The sequence below is a fragment of the Bactrocera dorsalis genome, chromosome 2 (genome assembly GCF_023373825.1).
Source record: "Bactrocera dorsalis isolate Fly_Bdor chromosome 2, ASM2337382v1, whole genome shotgun sequence".
Taxonomy (NCBI): Eukaryota; Metazoa; Arthropoda; class Insecta; order Diptera; family Tephritidae; genus Bactrocera; species Bactrocera dorsalis.
In genome coordinates, this window is record NC_064304.1 from 14,727,614 (window position 1) to 14,742,159 (window position 14,546).

Sequence of the window (14,546 nt, forward strand, 5' to 3'; positions counted from 1 at the left end):
CTATATCCATACAAACATATATTTCTAACCTCTTATGTTATTGGTGCCTGTTAACCTCTCCTATTTGTATGGACCATTTGAAATCACTGATATGGAAATACTAATGTCAAAAAAATGCAAATCATTCTAAATAGCGAACAGAATGTGTGATTACAAAGCGAATTGCCTACAGTCAGCATACCTCCGCACGTTTACGAAACAAAAATTATTTCTAGCATTACATTTTACTTCTAATATGACATTTGGTTAAATGTGTGTTGAGAAATGACCAAAATATTTTCGCTAAATAAAATGTGGCAAATAGTTGAAGCATACATTTAGGCGAAAAATATTTATAGCAGCGTGCGGTGACTAGTCGATGGGATGAAGCAAGCTGGCAGTTTAACATTTAAAGTAAACAGACGCGTTTTGCAGCAAATTCCTTGTAGAGGTCTACAAAATTTTCAAGCAAAGAAAAGCTATTTAAAATATATCCTTATTACATACTAAAATAAATTATATAGTCCCTTTGAAGAGTTTACCTATTTCTCTCTTTTAAGAAGCTAACTCAATTTCCCTTTCAAAAAAATTTTGGCGCCGATGAGGATCACTCTTCAAGTTATTGTTAAGATATAAAAAATACTTCATACAGTTTATCAAGCTTCTATGTACATTAATTCGACTTATATATCCTGTAATTAAAAAATGTGAATTTTCCTACTATACATACGTGTATTATTCATTATAAATGTACATATGGCTGGATATATGAACGACTTTTCTTCAAGTATTTAGCACAAATGTCTGCTGGAAAAGCAATAAAGTGTTGTACAAGAAAAATGCCTGAGCACAATGCTTTCGGCTAGCTGTTTTTCCTGCTCAACTTCGATGCTCATTTATTCTAGTTCAACACATACTCAGCAATTTATTTGCACATAGGCAAGCAAATGTAAACAAAGGGTGCCTAAATAGGAGTAGTTTTAACTGTATTTAATACAAAAAGGAGTAGGAAAACTTTAATAGATATCAAACAAATCCAAGACAATGTATTTGGTTTACAACTTGGCTAAAATATGCCTAAATGTAGGCAACATTGTACTATAATTTATATTTGGATAAGTGAAAAGTGGCATTAGGGCTCTAGACAAAAGCCTACTTGGCATGTATTTATTTCAGAAAGAGTTTCCTGACGAAAAATTTTATTATAAACAATAAGGTAATTTTCGATGATATTTGTTTTCATTCCCTAATCCTGAAATATGAAAGGCAACCCTCATATACATAGGTATCATTAAAGGATTACACGGGTTTACGGTTTTCAAAAAATTGATTTTTTAATGTTTTATTAAATTTTAAAACACCTCTCGGATATAGTCTATTGTTTTCAAGTTGATCCGAGTAATAGTTTCGGAGTTGCAGCCTTGAATCTTGTACGCTCGAGGCAAGCTAGACTGAGTGCGCCGCCTTTACATGCGTTTTCCTCGAAACTGTGTTTTTTTGAAATCGCCTAACATGATTTCTCGAGGCATATCTAACTGATCTTCATGAAATTTTTTACAGGTCGTAGTATCTCAAAGAATTCTTAAATACTTGGACAAAGCATTTTTTTCTATTACAATTATTTGGAAAAAAATCGGGAAATTTTAATTTTTTTGTAAAATTTACTTCCAAAAATTCATTTTTCCGTTTTTTTCCTTGGTCCAACTTCTCTGTTAAGGTTTCACCTAAAGCACGGATTTTTCTTTCTTTTCTTTTTTCGAGTTACCGGAAATCGTGTCGCAATGGCCGAGTTTAAAATATTTTTTTCCAAAAATTTCAGAATTTCTTTGTTAAAATTCGAATAAAATATTTCATTTTTTATGTGAGAAGAAAATTTGTTGAAAAATTATATAATATTTTGATTATTTCACATTTTGCTTAAAATAAAATTTTTAAATTAGAGAAGTTTAACTTTAAACTATTTTTGAAAATTTAACTTATCCAAGTTTTGTCGTTTAGGTTTTCAAGAATCAAAAGTTGCGCTCCAAATACGACACCCACTAACACTTAGTTCTGCAAACATTAACGACAGTGTAGGCAAGCACACATGACTCCTTAATAATTTTTCGCAAGCAATCAATCTGCCAGTAGGCCAGCAGTTTAAGAGAGCAAACAGCAGGATTTTTGGTCTAACAAACAAATATTTTCCAAAAAACATCAACAACAACCGGGAGCTTCATTTGAGCGCAGTTCAAATGCAAAACCAAACACGCTTGTGTACATAATAAATTACAACATTTCTACACACACATACACACATAAAAGTATTTTATACACAACTACAAGTATGCATGCGTTTAAGTGTGTGTATGTGTGTGTGGAGGAGGGGAAGTGCATTGCTTGTACGCTTTCTAAATTCTAAAGTGTGCCATTGCAAAATGTAGTGCAATGCCAGCAGAGCTGAGAGCTGACGGAACTGGCTGAACGGGCGGCACACAGCGAGCGAAATGGAATTGAGGCTGACAGCGCGACACACAAGCGCACGAACCTGCAACTGGGCAGCATACATTCGGGCGCATAACATACGAGGCGAGGGTGCAGCAGCCGCCAGACAGCCGGAGCACCCAGTCGAGTGGTGCTGTGCGTCAGGTCATGTCAGTGCGCCCCGCTTGAGTATTTTTTAATATTTTCCTTTCATTGTCACTTGACATTTGATGCTGGCGTTGCTGCCGCAGCTGCTGCTACCACACTTTCTGTGTTTATGTGTGTTTGTGCGTGTTGATGTTGTGTTCTGCACTCACTGTCTTCGCAGCACACTATCGGTTTGTTGTATTTATTAAAGTTTCGGTTTTTTTCTACTTTCGTTAAGCTGCTGTTGTTGTTGTTGCAGCATAGTTAATGCCACAGCTTGCATGCCAACGCACGCATAGGGGCTTACAAAGCAAGCTCTGCCCGCAGAGTCGTTCATCTGCATGCGCGTATGTGTAATTTGTATCTATATTCATATGTGTGTGTGTGTGTATTGCGGCACCCGTGTGCGTCGGTTGTAATTGCAAAATATAGTAATATATGCGCGGCAACCTCTTTCACTATCAGGAATCGCAAATACAGTGCAGCACAAAAAGAGTGGACCGACAAAAAAATTATGCACAACTCGAAGAATTTCGCGCTTAGCTTTGCATACTAAGCAAGCACAGTGGGACGATACTATACATTGGAGGGCAGAACATTTGATCTCACTTTTTTAATTTTTCTATAATTCATAAGTTGTTGGAGAACATGAATCTGTGATAAAGTCAGTTAACAGTAAAATACTGAATTAGGTGTGCGTCTTGACTAACGTATGCCTAAAAGTAGGCAACATATTTTTTTATTGTGATCTTACGATTTTTAGGGGACAAGGACAAATGAGAAAACTATGCTTGGAGGAGTAAGCTGGCCTTGCGGCGCTAAATGAGAGCCGAAGAGTACTCGTATAGCACATGTCTCGGAAACAGTTGCCAGATACAAAATTTTGTCAGATAAATTATATTATTATTATATGCAGTACTTTATTATATTATTTAGATAGTTCCTACGGGCTTTTTACAGTAAAAACACTTCCCGGTGTATACAAAATTATTAGGATCTCAAAAAGTATATTTAACTATTTTTAGGGTTGCCAACGTAGTTAAAAATAGCGTAATGTACACAACAATAAAAATACAAAACTCCTAATATATTAGGCAAAACTTTTCAGTCAAAATTATAGATTTTGAAATTTCGAATAAATAACAAAATGGCATCGACTTGAAAAAAAAATTTCAACCCGATTTTTTCGAACTTTTCGATTTTTTAAAAATACTTCAAATCAAAAATTTTGGAAATCCAAGGCAGACACGATACGCATTGTATAAAGTAGATATATACCAAATTTAAAAGGAATCGGTTCAGTAGAACTTGAGATATGATGCCAACCACCTAAAAAAAGTAGTTTCGAGAAAAACGCGTTTAAAGTTTGGGAGACAAGTATTGTGAACACGGACGATACGTCTAAAATCAACTGTATCTCCGAAAATAAGTCGAATTTTGAAAAATCATTCCAAGGTCATATTTTTGATTTTCAAAATATGCAAAAGAAATCGATTTTTTCAAAATCCTAGACCAGAATACCCTTTTAATAACAGGATTGCCAACTAGTTCAAAAATTATTAGAACCAAATATATGGAAACAAAATTAATTTCGAAAATATAATAGATGAGTGATAAAACCGTAATGCATTGCTTCTACCGAAAATTATCATAACAGGGTTGCCAATTAGTTCAAAATTATAAAAATCAAATACATTCAAAATTTCTTTTTTCGAATATATAATGATGAAAACGTAATCCTTCTACTAAAAAGTATCATAACAGGGTTGCCAACTAGTTAAAACAATTTTAAAACCAAATATATGAATGAACAATAAAAACGTATACATTTTCTCATTAGCATTTTACATTTTTTGCACTTTATAAACAAATATAAGCATGTTATCTGATAGAGTTGCCATCTATATGAAAATGTTAACTTTGAGAATTAAATAGAATACCTTAACAACTCAAACATTTTTGAATAACGCAATAATTCTACCGAATAATAGCGTAACAGGGTTGCCAACTACATATAAAATTATCAAAATTAAAAGTATTGAAATTTTGCTATACTATGTAATAGGTAATAAACGTATACATTTTGTCCAAGTAAAAGAAGTATTAAACACTTTATAACAGAGTTGCATTTTAATGTAAGTTATTTTTCAAGAGCGAAGTAAATTGAAATAAAGAAAATATTTGCCTTATTGGCCACTCTACAATTTCAGATGAATGTAATATAAGCGTATTTTTTTTAGGAACAAATGTTTTTTTATAGTTTCAAAATTTTTTGTGTTTTTTTGTGTCCTACTCCATCAACATAAAGTAATTATAGGTTTTGGAACAAAATATTTATAAACAAGCACACTGTTGCTCAGAGTTGCATAAGATCTATAAATATACTTAGTTGATCTTTTAGGTCTTTAAATTTAATTTTGCGAAATGTGATGTTCAATTATGTTTTTAAATTTTAAATTTATTAATATTTTTTTATAATTTTTTTAAATAATTTATTTTTTTATTAATATTTTTTAACTTTTTTTTAAATAATTTATTTTTTTTATTAATATTTTTTAATTTTTTTTTATAATTTTTAAGCAATTTTTTATTAATATATTTTTAATTTTTTTTTGTGTTGTGGTCATTTGACATAAAATAATATTTCTTTTAATTTCACTAGTCATAAAATAAAAATAAAACAGATATTTCTAATAAATTGTTTTGTACAACAAATAAATTTCAGGTATATGTATTTATGCAAATACTAATAATAAAATAATTTATGAATCTCTATTTTTTTTTTCAATATAAAAGTGTGTTCTTTTGCCCACTGTGCTCCCACAAACCCCGATTGCACTCACTCACAGGCATAAATATGCAAATGCAGCAGCGTAATGGGGGCTTCCACATAAGTTTGCATGTGTGTGTGTGTGCAAGGCTAAAAGTTACATATTTGGTAAAATATTCTATCTAGATTAAAGCAAATTCCGTTGGCAGACAACAGCAGAATCGGAGGCAAACAATAGAGAAGTGAAGAAGTTCACAGAGTATTTTGAAGAAGTGCGCGCACCTGCTTTCAAGGGAACAGAGGAAGGAGTTGATGCATAAATCGCCACAACGCGGCTGTATATGTGCGTAAATATTACAATGCACATATACGTGGGTTTAAACAAAAGTTTTTGAAAGGTATACAACGCACGTATGTAACAGCGCTGCGCTCTCACCTGTGACACAGACAGAAGTTGGAATAAATGAGTGTGTTTTTATATATGTATATATGTATATGTATACATATGTATGTGTCAGCGTCTATATATGTATGTTTGTATTTTCATTTTCCGCTTATCTTAATTCCATATTAATTTACACCCTGCCCCTCAGGTGCAAGTTTTAATGATACCCCATGTGGGTGAGGGTGTGTCGGTGTGTGTTGCTCATAGCTTGTGTATACGCGCTCATACAATTTGAATTAATGTAATTTGAAATTCACCCGCTACAGCTCCCCAAACGTGCCGCAAACCTATTTAATCTTTACTCTTTCGGCCAAGCATACACAAACACACACACTTACTTACATATATGCAAGTATTTGCACAGCCCGCCCTTGGCGCTGACACTGTTGCTCCTGCTGTTGTTTTTGTTGCTTTTGTCCCACTCCCCAACGCCAACAGTTGTTTAACTGCGTGAACTCCCAAATGTGCCGAGGAGTTATGCGGTAACGACAAGACGCAAGAGCATCTGCCAGCCGACACCTGCCTCCGCCGCCGGCGCCAACTTCACCGGGACGGTTCTTCTTATGAACTTTGTTTATCTAACCAAGCCACCGAGTGGCCAAGTCGAGCCAAGCTGCGTCAAGCAAGCACACCAAACAACAACAACAACAACATTTATTTTGATTTCTGAACTGCTTGCCACAAAGCCACGCACACACACGCGCGCACATATGTGGACATTCGTAGCGCACACCTTGAACGCAGCTGCTCGGACTCACCTACACATCCACCCACATACGCACATACTTTTCATTTTACACACATACACAACCAACCGAAGTTGGAGCTTGACTTTTTGAAACTTTTAGCAGCGTTTTTCACTTTTAAGTGAAAATAAATAATTCACACCTGCTGTGCTCAAGCGGGCTGAGCGGAGCTCTGTGTTAACTCGTCATAAGTCTGTGTATGTGTGTGTGTGGGGGGACTGCAAGTGTTGCCCGAGCAGCGGGGGAAGTGCCATTTAGATCAGCACGAAATGAGTTGCTTCTGACACATTCGAGCGTTGGCTCAAAAATTGGATAGCCAAACAACAGACAAAAGTTGCACACAGCAAATGCAAAAACAAAAGCAACTCACAAAACCAGAATAATGCGAAACAAAACCAACACCTACAACAACAAGAACAAGGGCAACAACAGCAGCAACCAAATTACAAAAGTTTAGCCCAGAGCTGCTAAAGCCAACATTGTTTCGACTTTGCCGTCGACATTGTTCGCACTTGAGCTTGCTCATTGTGCTCCTCCTTGCACTTCGCCTTGATTGCTTGTTGAGCCAAGATGGCTTTGAATGATTTCCGCAATCTTTGCACTACATTTGCTATTTGTTGTTGGCGCACTATGGTCCAGCACACACACACACTTGCATGTGCGCCCGCCAGTTGAGCGTAGAGCTCATAAAACGAAGTTGCTTTTCAAGTTTGATATTTCCCGGTGAATTGCAGGAAGTCATTGATGAAAGAGAGCAATTGCTGCTGTGAAGAGTTCAACAAGCGCTCCCTAAACGCCGCAGCAACAACTAAATTGTATGGTGTTCATTGTGCGGTTGTGATTGGAGAAGATAATGAGATGAAGTCTTGAATGATCTTGAATGTTGTTTAATCAAACTTAGAGTAAGTATAAATCGGCATCGATCGCTGCCACAATGTAGATTGATATTTTTACTGAATGTCCTTTTTTCTATGAAAAGTTGGCTTGGTCGAAGGCCCTGTAAAGTATATATAAAGTATATATATAATATACTTTTCTTAGACCGCGCGGACAGCTCTTGTCATATCTTTTCCATGATCATATCTCTCCAAGATATGTGAGCGAGATATAGTCAGTGGAGGCGAGAGGAATGAATTGAACAAAGCGGAAGAGTTGATATGACTGTTAAGTAATAAATTGTTGAGAAGTCTCTTTAAAGAAGAAAGGCTGTCATTAAAGTAAGCTTACCATTCCAGAGTACAGCCTACTGAAGTAAGGTGAGATTTCACTCCGACAGGCGAAAGAAATGTTGGCATTGATGAGCTCATATTTTTTTGTAGCACTGAGCATTATTAATATATGCCTCCAGCTACTTCGGCCTAGAGCTTGTATGGGTTATAGCAGAATCGCTCAATACTTCAAAGCTGTTAAACTTGCAAGGAAAAACGAATTTTCTCTGACTATAATACAATAATTATTATTTTCAGACTAGAGACGGTTCCAAACTTCAAAAAGCTTTCTGGCACCAATAAACCCCAAGACATATTTTGAATTCTTAGACCTCAATAATATTTGTTTAACTGAAACCATTTGGCTGTATTATCTACTTCCAGACAAATTAGCTGGGATCGCAACCAAACGCTGTAGTGAATGTGTGAAGACTATTTGCTATTTTTCGCGACTTTTTCAACGATGAATTGATTCGCCAAGCACGTATTAAGTAGTTTCTCAAATATCTCTTAGTTTTAGTATGTAATTTCTTAATGTTTCTAGGCTATGTAAAAGTTGTCCAAGCCTTGTGGTATGCTTTGATGTAATATTCGAAAATATGTTAGGTGTTTGTCTTCACTTTACGTTAAATTTTGCGCCGCAATGTAGGCAACGTTATTAATTTTATTTTTTTTAATGTAAAGGATAAGAATAAAAAATCAGAAATTAAAAAGGTATACAATTTAATAAATAGAGGAAACCCAAATAGACTTTTTACCTTTATAACTCAAACTACCGAAATTTCAATTAAGTATATCTTTGAAAACTTTATACTCCCATGTCAACTAACCTAGAATTTTCCAAAGAAAATTTATTATTATTATTCTTTCAGCACTCACTTGCTTAAGCAGGCAATATATCAATGTTTTCTCTGCCACGAAATTCAACACGAGTAAGAAACTTTAATCGAAAATTTGTTATGCAAACAGCAGAGCTTAGAATCACTCAAATTCGCAGGTTCTGCCACAGTTATAAAAACACACACACACTGACTGTCATTCAAAAATACACCACCAGCGGCAAAATTGCGTTGAAAAGTGTGTCACAACTTTTTGTTTGCTCACTTCATTCAACCGAAATTGGGTCAAAGGGGCTGTGCTAGAAATCCAGTCAAAAGCAAAAATCAACCCTCGCACCATTCGCGCAGATGTTGACAATTGATATGCGGCTAATATGACATAATTGTTACAAACGAAGTATTTGCTATGACAGATGAATGCCTTTGCGGTGAATTGAACGGCTCGAAACACTTGTAATAACCTAAACCGCTATTTAGTGGCACGTCTCAAGGTGTGCGTGTAAAATTGTGGGTACATTTATATGTTAGTATGCATGTATGTATTTATGTGTATATATGTATGTGTAGTCGTAGTGAAGAAAGCATAATGCGTAAAATTTGGCTCAAGGTTAGCAAAGCATTTAATGCCGAAAGCCAAACAAGAATGACTGGTGCGTTGGTGCGCCTAAAAATATACAAGAGTACTTAATCCACAGGATACGAGTGACGCTGGCTTTGTCACGCACAGAAGTATTTGCCGAAAAGTCATTCGAGCTGATGGCATATTACATAAGTAAACGATTAAGAATGTGGAATTGAGCGAAAAGCAGACTGATTGCTATAAATATATTGGACTTTGCTGCAAAAAAAAATTAAACTATTTTTTTATTTTTGCAATGTAATGTTACGTGGAGTGGTGTGGAAAATGTAGAAAATAGCTGACTGTTTACAATATTCTAAATATAAAATATAATAGGTATAGATAATAGATATTAAAAAGGAAGGCATGGTTTTTACTAAGCCAATCCTCTAAGCCCAACCAACTCATAATGTCTCTCTGAGAATGTTTTCACAAGGATGTGTTTTCACTACTCTTACCTTGAGGCAAGCTCACAAAAGATTGCCAACTTTTAGTTATTGTGTTCTCTTTGCTAAAGGGTATCTAAATTAAAACTGCATTTTCGTCAATATGAAAATTTGTCACCAAATACCGGTGAATCGTAACATTATAAAAAATACTTATGACCTTAAAAATTAAATAATGATGAGGACATTTTGGAACTGATATTAGTCAGTGAGCTCATTCGTGCTCTTCTAGTAATTGTTATTCAAAGCTTTCGGGCATAATTATTGCCTTTTTTGCGGATTGAGAAATTGTCCAAATCTCATAATTATGGTGAGCTGCAATATAATCGCCGTTAACTTTTGTAATTTATTTAACTTTAAATCTTTTGAAATTATTTTTTTGGTTATCAAAGTGGGTATGTAACTTCGCTAAACCCGTAAAGTGCTCCTAAATGTAGGCAACAAAATTTTTTGCTCCAAAAGAAGATCGTTTAAAGTAAAACATGTATATCTCAGCTGCTATATATACTTTTAGGAGCTTAAGTTTGATCTTCTCTTCTTTCACAGGCACTAAATAATTTTCTTATAAAAGCTCCTGCGGTTAATGAAACATTTCTACATGTTTTTCTATCGTGGTTTCGTATTTACCGACTCATTTAAAGCACAGTTACTTAAATCAGAACATTTTCCTTTTCAAAGTGGCTTGAATCTTTACTAAATGTTAGTGCGTTTAATGAAACATTTCTGCGTATTCTTCTATCGTAGTTTCGTATTTTCCCATTAAAGCACATTTACTTAAATAAGAACCGCTTTCAATTACGAGTATATTGCTCCACAAGTTTCTTAATTTAATTCAAGGTTATTTCCTATATAAATACATATATAGTTTACCTTAATCTCTACTCAACACGCTATGTAAGTCTAATGGCAAATATCTTCCAAAATATATATATATGAAAGTCTTGGAATGAGCGTAAGTGTGTTCGAAATCAAGATAAACGTTTCAATGTCATCTCTTCCCCAAGCTGCGATCTGCGCCTTTCAAATTTTATTTACTTTATCTCCTACTTGCATTTGTATTTTGGTTAGTTGGCTGAAAACTTACAATGTGCCTTTGTGGTTGCCACTTTGGAAATTATTTCCGCAAAATTAATGTCGTTCAATAGCCTTCACCCGAATTTCAATGCAAAGCAATCAAATTCGTTTTGTCGCCTGCTAAACGAGGCAAACACTCAGCGCTGGAGAGAGCACTCAGCATTGAAAGCATTCGAAATTCTATTACTTTTGCGGCAATTATGCGTTCTCAATGGCGAAACAGTACGGCTCAAGTTGCCGTTACGGCAAGATGTCGTGACCCCGGTCGTCATTTATCTTGCACCAATTAAAAACTTTTCAAATTTCAATTAAATTCCACATAAACAAACATACATATACATGCCGAGTGCAAGTGATGGCTATTGGAGACGCACATCTACACTCTCTATCTTTTCACTCTTTCTCTCTCTCACTTTTAGAGCGCAAAAACTTCGCAGCTTCAAATAACATCTTTGATTTCGTCAATAAGTTTATGAGCGCGCTTTTTCAGTGCGTCGACTACATCTCCATTTGCTGTCAGTTTGACAACTCGCTTTATTTCGTTTTAGAATTTAATACCGCTCTCCACCATAGCCGGTTACCTCTATGATTTTTAGCGAAAGCAAAGTTCAACATGCGACGATTATCCAAACACCGACGAAAAGAGATGGGTAGGAAGCGACGCAGGCCACAGAAGGGAGAGTGAGAGAGAAAAAGTGAAATCACAAAGAAGACAGAGAAGGAAGTAAAGGATAAATTACACCAAAACTATTTAGCAATTTCAACAAAACTCTACGAAAAAGGAAATCGCATGCAAAACTGTCAAGCTCAACGAGGTCGACGTCAGCGCCGTTGTCAATAGAAGTCTTTTCACTTACAACAAAAAAATAAAAAAATTAAAGTAATCACCCCTACGACCTTAAAGCTCTACTTCCGTCGATGGAAGTCAATTAAACATAAACAAACGCCTTGAAGCTCCGTGAGCTCCTTTCGCGCGGCTGTTTTAACCGACGCCGGCTATTGACGCCGATGACGTCAGCGCTGTTAATCAAAACTTGAAGCTGTCACTTGAAAACAACAACAAATGCCAGCTTTGACCTTTAGCTGACACATTTCAAAACTTTTAATTCGACGAGCAGCGCCGCACGAAGGCCAATCAAAGCGTTCGGCTGGTGAAAGTGAGTGGGCTTGGGTTAAAATAATTAATGAATTTCGATTAATTTTAATTGAAGTCATGTAAATGTGCGGACAAAAGATTAAGTGACTTAAATCTGAGTGAAGACAAGCTTTATTTATCAAATACGAAGTTGAGCGGGGTGTGGTGAAAGGAACTACAGCTGGTTAAGCGACTCATAATTTATGAGAAAGTCAAAAGCTTTTGTGTTAAAATTTTAAACAAAAACACCAAAAAAAAATTGTATTCGTCTGAAAACTTGTTAGTGCACGCGGTCTTTAGGAGCTTGGGACAAGGTAAAATGTGGTCACCGAGAAACATAATCTTTATTAAGTTACAAATGTCCGCAGTTTAGTCTTTAATGCTAAAAATTCCGAAATCAATAAGATAGGGAGAGGAGTCTTACTGAGGGCAAAGAGATCAATAGATCTCTTGCGATCGATCTTGGGCCAAAAGACTTTTGCGACAGCACATGTATCGATGGTGACCCAGTGCTGACCAAGCTACCGTGAAGTCCAGCTTTTTAGTATTAGAACACAAGAGGATACGGGAGCATCGATCCGCTCCCATTTTACCGATAGCGGCTCTAATTGCCTTCTCTTTACAGTTTCCTGCGATTCCGCTGTGGCCTGCCATCCACACCAGTCTTATCTCAAAGACACTCGATATTATTGATAGCCAGGTCAGACACTCTTCGACCAGCCATGAAGGCATTGCTAATGAGTTCAAGTTCACTCTGCTATCTAGGGGATGGTCACTTCTATGAAGGAGGCTGCACTTCGGAGCAGTTAACCTACTGCCACCTTAACCTCTGCAACCTCGGCCTGGAAGACGCTGCAATAGTCACTAGGTCTGAAACTGGAGTTGATAGAGAGTAGACCTCTCTTTTCCCCCCCAAGCATTGAACCATTCGTGAGGAAGTTCACTGCCCTTCTCCTTCAATGACTTCTTCCGACCCACAACTAGAGAAGGAGCCGCCAGAGTTCGGTTTGCAGCTTGCATTGCTACCCAAGTTGTATTTTCATCTCCACTGTCTCACATGAGCTCACAAAGATCCAGCTCGTTGATATATTCCAGGATTCCGAAGGACGCTATTGAGACGATGTGATCTCTATTCTATGTTGATTCAAGGATCTAGATCCCGGGTTTACAGTTTGAATCAGATCTTCTGGATTTTCTAGCTCCATATTTAGAGGTTTCTTACTCAGCCGCTAAAAAATTATAAAAAGACAAGGCGGTAATGGTTATCAAACTTTATTATTTCGCAAATATTAAGGGATTGGTTATTCTTGGTCGAATTACAAGGACGGAACATTTGGCTGTTCCATACATTTTGAATGGATTCAAAGAACCAAACAAGTATTTACCAACGAATAGTAAATGTGAGCAAAGCGACAGAAATTTTCTGCATTGGAAAGTCCAAACGGAAATGGCTTAGGGTCAAACTGACCCTCCTTGTTTAATTAAAGGAATAAAAATGCTTTTTAGGAGGGAGAAATATGTGTTTGTGCTTTCAAGGAATAAATTTATTTAATTTTTCGCGGAAGCCAGCAGTCGTTTCATGCAAAAGTTATACAGTTCTAAACAAACAGTCACTTTTAAATTGCCGGCAGCGGCGTTTTCAAATACAAATAAAATCCACTTCTTTGAAAAGGCACCGCTTATGCCTTAATACTCGGAATTTGTTTTGAGGCAACACGAAATATTAGCCAAATGCGCAATGCTGGTGCCACTACCCACACACCCACAAACTCACACACGCACACACTTCATCTGCTGCTAAAGCCTTTAATTTTTCAAGGACACTCGTGTGCGCCATAAAATCTGTTGTTCAAATTACGCGCAAAACTTTACCAAACCCTGAGGCCTAGGCATAGCCGGGCTTAACTAGTGGCGGTGGCTGGGTTGCTTGCCACTTTGTGGGGGAGGGGGGTAATAGTTGCTACCTTTGTTGTGCGCACATTTCATTGCTACCTGAGACACGTTCAAAGGCATTCTTTGCCTGTGACCTACCCGCTGTCCTTACCCCTTGCACAGCTACCCACTAGGGCATGCTAAATAGTTCGTTGCTGCCTTCTACCACGCTGGAACATTTGGCAACGTCGAAGACTTTTTGACTTTCCCGCTTGTTTGCTTATTTACTTGTTTGCTTTTCGGGGAAAATATTGCCTGAGCCAAGGTAAAGAGTTACTAAACTCTACAAATACACACTCGTGCGCGGCAGTCGAGAGTTTTTAAGCACATATTTGTACAAGTGCATATATATGCGTATGTGTGTATGCATGAGCTTGCCACGGCAGCCGGATGTGTCGACAAGCGACGTGTGAAGGCGTTCGGCGGTGTGGATTTACATAAAAGTTTCGGTAGAAGCTAAGAGAGCTCGAAATGCGCAAACACTCACCTAAGCAGTAGCAGCTGAGGAAGCGTCGGATCTGATTATAGTGTCGCATGCATGCAGGCGCGTTACGACCACGCCCGCGCAAACAATATTGCAACACTTCATCACCGAAATTTTACACACTTTGCAACACTAATTGTGTGCGTGTGTGGCGGAGGGTTAAACTTTAGGCAGTGTCAGGGCGCGATATTCAAGATCGTGTCTGAATTTTAATATATAAAGATTTCTAAACCAAATTTGTCGTCTTGAAGGTATAAAG

At 36.7% G+C, this 14,546-nt stretch overlaps 1 protein-coding gene across 4 annotated transcripts in view; it reads right to left on the minus strand.

The window, feature by feature from the left end:
* LOC105227654 (protein phosphatase 1 regulatory subunit 12A) overlaps positions 1 to 14,546 on the minus strand; it is a 103,317-nt gene that overhangs the window by 63,079 nt on the left and 25,692 nt on the right. The window lies entirely within an intron of this gene.